Source organism: Rhipicephalus sanguineus, chromosome 2, assembly GCF_013339695.2.
Source record: "Rhipicephalus sanguineus isolate Rsan-2018 chromosome 2, BIME_Rsan_1.4, whole genome shotgun sequence".
Taxonomy (NCBI): domain Eukaryota; kingdom Metazoa; phylum Arthropoda; class Arachnida; order Ixodida; family Ixodidae; genus Rhipicephalus; species Rhipicephalus sanguineus.
This window is the reverse complement of record NC_051177.1, coordinates 132,179,113-132,187,027: the sequence shown is the minus strand read 5'-3', so window position 1 is coordinate 132,187,027 and position 7,915 is coordinate 132,179,113.

Genomic DNA, 7,915 nt, shown 5'->3' with positions numbered 1-7,915 from the left:
TTAAAGAGAAGTACTATTCCACTCAGCTCGAAATTTATGTCATTTTCACACGAACAAATTTGTGGAAGTGAGAAGCAAAGGTTAGGAATGTGAACGAACTCCTCTTTAAAAAATAGTGCCAATACCACCTTAGAAACGGATCCTCTAATGCGGACGGAGCAGTGAGAGATGCGAATCAAATAGATAGATAGATAGTTAACTTTATTCGGGTCCGGAAGAATCTTCACCCCGTTTTTATAGGGGCAAGACTGCGGGCCGCTCCCACGTTGGGACAGGGAGGCCAAGCCTCACCGCCGCATCGTGGGCCTTCTGGACAGCCCGGAGTTGATCAAACCAGTGGTGGCTCGTGAGGAAAGTAGAAAAGGCTTCCTCCGTCAAGCCGTGGTCTGTGTGGTGCTGCAAAGAGGGGCACACCCAGAGCATGTGCTTAAAGTCGCTAACCGCCCCACAGTCGGGACACAGAGGGGAGACCTCTGTGTACCTACTGAAGACGGAGAGTGTGGGATACGACTTTGTCTGCAGAAGCGAATCAAATAAACCATTAAATATTCGTTTTGTATATGCATATTAGTTGTAGACTGAATAATAATAATTTTCCCATAATAATATCAAACGATGGTTCCGCCACAATATGTTTGGCGTTATGTAGAACTATTTGTTGAAGCCTGCAACAGGAGTAATATCAAGGCTGGGTAACGATAGTTTGAAATTGTCTCGCGATACAAGATACTCGGGCATGAAGTAGTTGAGACGCAAATACAAGATACTACAGGAATCATTGCATACAATACGATACTTCTCGTTTTTGTCTTAAGGTACTTCGATACATTTGCAAATTTGTTATTGGTCTATATAATGAAGCAGGAAACGCCTATGCAGAAAAAAATACAGCAGATCCCACGCACTGTGGGAATCGATGTAATGCGAAGCAGCCTGCGCAGAGCTAACAGAAATTAGTTAACAGAAATTTCATGTACCTAACTTTAACATATTTTGTGCAATTAATAACGAAAGTTGGCCAAAACAGCAGAGCGAATGAGCGCTCCCCTCCACCTCTTCGTCATTATTGATTTCCTGTGCTTGGAAAAAATTTTTGCCGGCAAAATTAATTACGGATCTCTTCTTTCCTCTCATCAGGCAATAATATATAAAAATTCGAAATAAATTTAAGAGGGCGACCAGCCATCGTTTGTTCGATCTTACGTGGAATCACCCAGCTGCCGTTGCGACCGGCCTTTTCAGGCACCGGAGACTCGGGAGCATGATGCAGTGGCAGCATGAAGAGACTAAGGGAAGTTTAACGTTTTTTATTTACATGGCGAGCATGTCGTTTCACTACGACCATTTCGTCTTACATCACAAACATCTTGTTACATGAGGAAGATCTCGTTTTTACATGACGACGATTTCGTGCTACATGATGATTTCGCCTCGAATGAGCCCACGGGGGCTCATTTTAAGGCGTCTCTTTTCCCCAGATTCCTAGATGGGGAAATTGCTCCAAGTTGGGACGGTCCAATCACGTCACACACATCACGAATGAGGGTGCCACCCACACCCGCCCAGGTCAACGCCCTTGACTGGGGCGTGGCCAGAGCACTCTGCACCAGTGGCACCAAGGCGTTCTTCCTTGCTATGTGAAGGCCGTAGGGCGATGGGTCACACGCTCGGACAAACGGGCGCATCAAAAGGTCCGCCGCTTCGAAGTACCTCATCGCTCAATTAGCGGGACTGGCTGTCGTCCGCGCTAACGCCGCTGTCTCTTCCAGGAGGATTTGGCGACAAGAAACCATTACAGTCGACTCCTCGAACCTTGGTATGTCGGACTGCATGGCGCCTCGCTTCCCGTCTTGGCAGGGCAATTCATGTGTTTGAGCAGCCGTCAGCAGGCAAGCAGCCCTTCGGCGTTTTGTTCGAAGAGCAGGGGACGCCGCTTCCTCTTCGGCGCAGGGGCTGATCGTAACACTGCGAAGAACTTTGTATAATTTTAATCAAATATTTGTTACTTTCCCAAAAGTTCTGGCTTTCTTGGTCAAGTATATTAGTTTTATTCCGAACAACGTATTGGGATGCTTTGGCTGCTTAACATGACAGCTGTTTATACGCTGCGCTCTCAGTGGTTTTTCCCTGTCACTTTTGTAAGTGATGGGTGTCAATGCCGTACTCACCGGCCAGCTAGCGGGTTGTCATCAACTTACAAGAACATCAAGAGCCTTTCGCACGATGGCTCATATACCGCTGTGCAGTCTTACATTGTGCGTACATTGACCACCGCTTTCGGAATGAAAGATCACCCGACAGGTATAGAGCAGGAACAACGCTGGTTGTGATGTTTTTGTGACGCATCGTGTATACATGGAGGACATAAAACTGCAACGACTTTTCAGATGCTGCTATCTCCTGGCGTAAAGCTTTAGTTCGCAACGTACTCACTAACGTGCAATCTTTAACATTTCTTCTCCGAGAGCACTTGTGTCACCCAGGTACATCCGAGACGTATTGTAGTGACACAAAGCGACGCGGGATACCACTGCTATTCACTGTATTGCCACTTATACCTCAGATTACCTGGTGGTTTATAAGATTGACTTAAAAAAGAAAAAAATATATATCAATTTTTATCTTTTTTTTACTTTGTACAATACCGCGGACAGTAGTCTAAGCAGGAGAGGGTGTACACACACACGCACTCCAACACACACACACACACAAAAAGGGAAATCACCACAAATTAGTGCGTAGCAGGGGTGAGGTAGATGGTAATGAACTCCACTCTGTGAGTGTTCACTGGAAAATGAATATTTGTATAAATTAGTTCTTGCGAGTAAAGGTTTCATGAAATTACTGTACTTGTGACGCGAGGCTCGGCTCAGTTGCTTCTGCAAGTAGTCGTCAAATTTTATTCCCAGCTTACCAAGATAAACCAAATCTATGAAATTCAAACCTGCTTTTTTTTCTTCTTTCGATAGTTGCTCTAATTCGGCCAACTGTAACATAGCTGAAGGTGAATGGACACGTCTGAAACGTTTGTAAACGTAAAGGACGGTTAAACTTTCATTTTTTTTCAAGTTTTCTTTTATGCTTCCCTGGGTGTAAGGATCCGAAACAACACTACTGTATTCCAAAGAAGGCCTAATATTTGTTTTGTACGTAATCACTCTGAGGGAATGAGGATAGTCGCCCAACTTGTGTTTCAGTAGGCCTCATCTTTTTCGGGCTGTATAGCTTGTGTTACCTATACGGGTCAACCAGTTAACACTGGAAGTTATGTTATTTGCAGATATTTCCATGTCTAAACCTCTTCAAGGCGGTCATTTTTATGTGGTAGGTAAAAAGAAGCTGGAGATATGAGACGGTAGTTATCTATCTGTAGTGGTGAACCATTTTTAAAAACAGGCATGACTTTACCACCATCTAATCTTCAGGTAACGTGGCCGCATCGATACACGTTTGAAAAATTATTCCTAGATGGGAAGCTCCTTGTACTGCATATCTTTTAAGAAACGCGGTTGGAATATTATCGGGTCCTGGCGACTTCTTCATGTCTAAGCTGAAGAGAAGCTCAGTCACGCCTTCCATAGTAATATTAACGGTGTTATTATTTTCATTAGCGTGCAAGTCTTCGCAAAGCCAGTATGTCATTGGCTAGCAAACAACCGGCGCACCGATCGCCAGCTTGCCGTTTCTCAGAGAGGATGGCTTTCCTTGCCGTGTGCGGCCGTGAAAAATGCTCCACACGCAAGCTGATGTCTGGAGCCGCGGTCCACGCGATGGTTATTTCGCTCGCAGCATGTTTCAGAGCGCTGTCACGGGGTCATGTTCGCAGGCTCCCTTAAACGGCGGAAAAAATCACCACTCAGCATGTACGTTGCCACAATTAAATTAAACAGTGGCTTGTAGTGCCTTCTTAAACGAAACGAAACGCACGTGGCCGTAAAGTGACTATAAAAAAGGCGTAATATATGTTAGATGTTTAACCAATTAAGGGCAACATAAAATGACCTAACGAGCGCCACATGACGGTAAAAGATACGCTGTTGGTGTGATTCATTAGAACGTTTAACTGGGCAATTTGGTGTGATTCCATCTTGAATGAATAAAACGCGCGAAAGAACGAGGACGAACAGGTCTGTTGTTTCTTCTGTTCGTCCTCGTTCTTTCGCGCGTTTTATTCATTCAAGATGGTGTGATTCACTTGCGGTTCACCACCTTTTAACATGAAAGTGTTTATGCTTGGGTCCACTACGGCTCGACTGAGGCATTTCCGTCACGTATATGACGTTGTGAAGTGTATGGACTAACAGATAGGAAGGAAAAAAACGAAAAAAAATCCGTCACCGAGACTCGAACCTACGAGCTCTGGCACTGCAGCACGCCACGCGCAGCGATTCGGCCACAGACGGCACGTTCTTCGCCGTGCTAACTGCGAGCTATTTATATGCACCATTTGCCGGTGGCGGTACTCAGAGATCGGTGGTATATGAGCGTGTTTTCGTTATCAGTAGCGAGATGGGGCGAAGGGCTCGAACAGCGCGCAAAGGTCGTCGCCCCACGCGTTTGGATGAGCGCGCGCCTCTACAGGGCGTGGTCGCTCGTGCGCGCGCTTATCTCGTGATGGCGGTGGTTTGTACGTCTTGTGCTTTCACCGCAAGTTTGCGTTGAGAGCATGAAGGTCACTTCGCTCACTGGAGCGGCCGCTTTTGCGAAAGAAGCGCTGCTCACACAGATATAAGTTACAACTGTGACATTTAGTTCGTGCGTCCTCCTTTGCATTTGAGCAGCGCGCTTTAACTGTCTAGCTGTCATAGTTGTCAGTTCGCGCTCATCCTGTGTATATTCTTTCCGTGCGTCCTTTCTGCTTGAGCAGCGCGTTTCAAGTTTCGGGCTGCTTGCCGTTCTTCGCGTGACATTGCAATTCGTTGCTATAGCATTCATTCCATCGTCCTTGGCCAAAAGAATGCACAACAAACGCTCAACTCGCCTGTTAAGACACGTTTCGCTTTTGTGTTATACCGATTCCTATGACCGATGGATCAGCCATGTTTTTTTAACACGATAGTGTTTTGTGCCGGAGTCCAATAAGACTTCAGTGACGTATTTCCGTCATGGAAATGACGTCAAAAAAGTTGACACGGTAGGGTGGCAAAGAAAAAAGGTTCCGTCAACGGGCATCGAACCCACGACCTCTCGGTCCGCAACAACAAATGCCGGGGACGCTATCCACTGCGCCACGGTTTTTTTTTCGTTCATGGTATTTATCACACTGAGTATTACAGTGCACAATAAGAGCACAGATAAAGCAAGCACATGTCTGTGGAGGCTTTAGAAACGCGCCTTTTATATCTAGCACTCTCCCGGTTGGCGGGGTGGTGTTGCCCTCTGGGAGCGGTAAAGTAATGCAATTCGTCATTACTGTGGCCTCCGCGATTAGCACCTACAACGCGTTACACGTCCGTCCCATTCGGTGCGTTTTCAATATAAATTCAATTTTGTCAATGCCAGAACACAGGGCGACGTGGCAATTTTAGCCCAATCATCGTAAAAGCGTCGGCCTCGCTCATAGCATCACGCTAATCCCAACCAAAAATACCTCTGCGACGCGCGCCTGCCTCAGCTGGCTATAACACCGCGTTCCATATTTTCAGGCCTGCTCACTACTCCGGTCATGGCCTCTGACGTCACTCATTTTTTACCCTCGTCGCCTGCCGAGTAGACGTGCCGCACCATACAAGAACAAGAAGAATGCTTAGTTTTGTTGTTTTGTGCAATATGCCAAAACTTGTCTACGAGTTTGCGTACTTCATCTGTTTTAACTTTGCGGATCGCCCGGATGCATGTCTATTGTTTTGATAACGCGTTACTGACCTTGCGAACTTCCTGAGAATCGATAGCTGAGCACTTTCATGATATGCTAAGAAAACATAAATACTGGAGAAGCATACATGCAATCATTTTAACACGATAGCATTGAAGAGCCCGTGTCGCAAAAATCCCGGTGCTGGCGTCGGCGGCTTTGTTTGTCAACGCAAACCCGTGCATGTTCGTGAGAGAAACATCGCAATGGATCCAATTAAAAATGATGGGTACGAGCCAGAATCTAGCTTATGCCTTCAGAGTGACACTTGGGTGTTCAACCACAAAGCCTCACGTGTTCTTGTAACTGCCTCTGAAACTCCCTTTGCAGGCACATGAAGTGCGACAAGTCGCGCTAAAAATGTACTATTGCGTGGCAGAAGCGTTGAATCGCACCAGCGTCACACCATGGGACTTGCGCAACGATTGGGCGGTTTAGGTGCCCACCTATAACGAAGCGCTCTGGCATCATTTATCATCAGCAACACCACCAACAAAGTGTGCAGGTGAGTAGGTGCTCGTATTGCCTTACGGAAACGTCGTGAGTTCCTAGATCAATCACAAAATGATGAAATATTGCATAGGGGACCCTTCGCAACTGTACTTGGAATTGGCACCCTAAGGGAGTTCAAAGCAGCCAATGTTACGCGTACAGACGTCCCTTTCCTCAAGGAGCGGTTGAGGTGCTCACCGAGAAGCCAAGCGTGGTAAGCGAATGAGGCGACTATTCGAGCTGGGCCCAATTACGCTATCCCGTTCCACTCTTCAATACGAATGTCAAGCGTCATCCATGTTCTAACAGCGAACCTGTTAAAGCTATCCGTAACTTGTGCTGCGTCGGGCAAAACTCAACAGGTGGATATGCGCCACAGGTATTGGGCAAGCTCCACAACCGAGTATAGCAGGTGCGAGTATTAAACGAAAACTCTGCTCGGCGAAGTGGGGCACGTGAAACACGTGAAAGGGGAAGACAGAGAAAGAGAGACCACCACGCGGTTCCCCCAGACCACGCAGTCTCTGTGCACGGACAGCTCGTGCGCTTACCTCGTATGCGCCGTATTGTTTAGGTACGCGTTCTTTCGGGCAGCCGTCGGCGATCCATCTCCTCACCCTTGATAGCTGGATGTCCTGCGAAGTACAGGATGGAATATCCCCGGCGGTGACTGGTGGGTACTGTACGGCTTCCAGGAGCAAGACGTCACCTGGAAGCTCAGCGTCTGGATGGCATCTTGGAGCCGGCGACCTGCTGAGACAGCCCACGTTAGCGTGCTCGTGCGTTTTGCGGTTCTCGAGTTGGTACTCATATGCCGAGAGCATTAAATTCAACGCAGCATGCGAGTCGACAACACTTCGTGAATTTGCTTTTCCCTCCGGAATATTCGTAGAAGTCGTTTATGATCTGTGAATATAACAAATTTCCGGCCGGCTAAGTATTGATGAAAATGCCGGACAGCAAACACCACGGCTAACGCTTCTCAGTCAATTTGGGCATCGTTCCGCTCAGCCTTCGTAAGTGTCCTCGATGTGTAGGCAATCGGCTGCTCAATTCTCGTGTTGTCACAGCCTAGGCAGCAGGCCGACATTGGACCGATCTTGGCCCAACGTCGGCAAACATCGGCACCAATATCGGCCCAACGTCGGCAAATCACGCTCGCGCTACTTTCACCGTCATGGGGCCGACGTCGGCTTGCCGTCATTTGGGCCGACATCGGCTTGCCGGCATCGGACCGACGTCGGCTTGCCAGTATTGGGCCAATAATGGCGTAGTGTCGGCCCCGTCGAGGTCGGAAAAACGCTGGCATGCCATTTTGCAGCCATTATCAAGATGGTATAGCAGTGGCATTTTGCCGTTGTTTCAGTACCGCAAAACCGTACTGTGTAGTCGGCACATAGTTTTTAGTCTGCTAGTGTTGCTCGACGCGTACAGCAATTTTGACGGGTTGCTGATGTGTGCTGGGCCGATCATGATGGTACGGTTACTGCTAAAAACCATACAGGCAGCCCAAAGGCGTTCACACTCACCACCACTGGTACAGTACCAAAGCTATTTCATCACGACCTT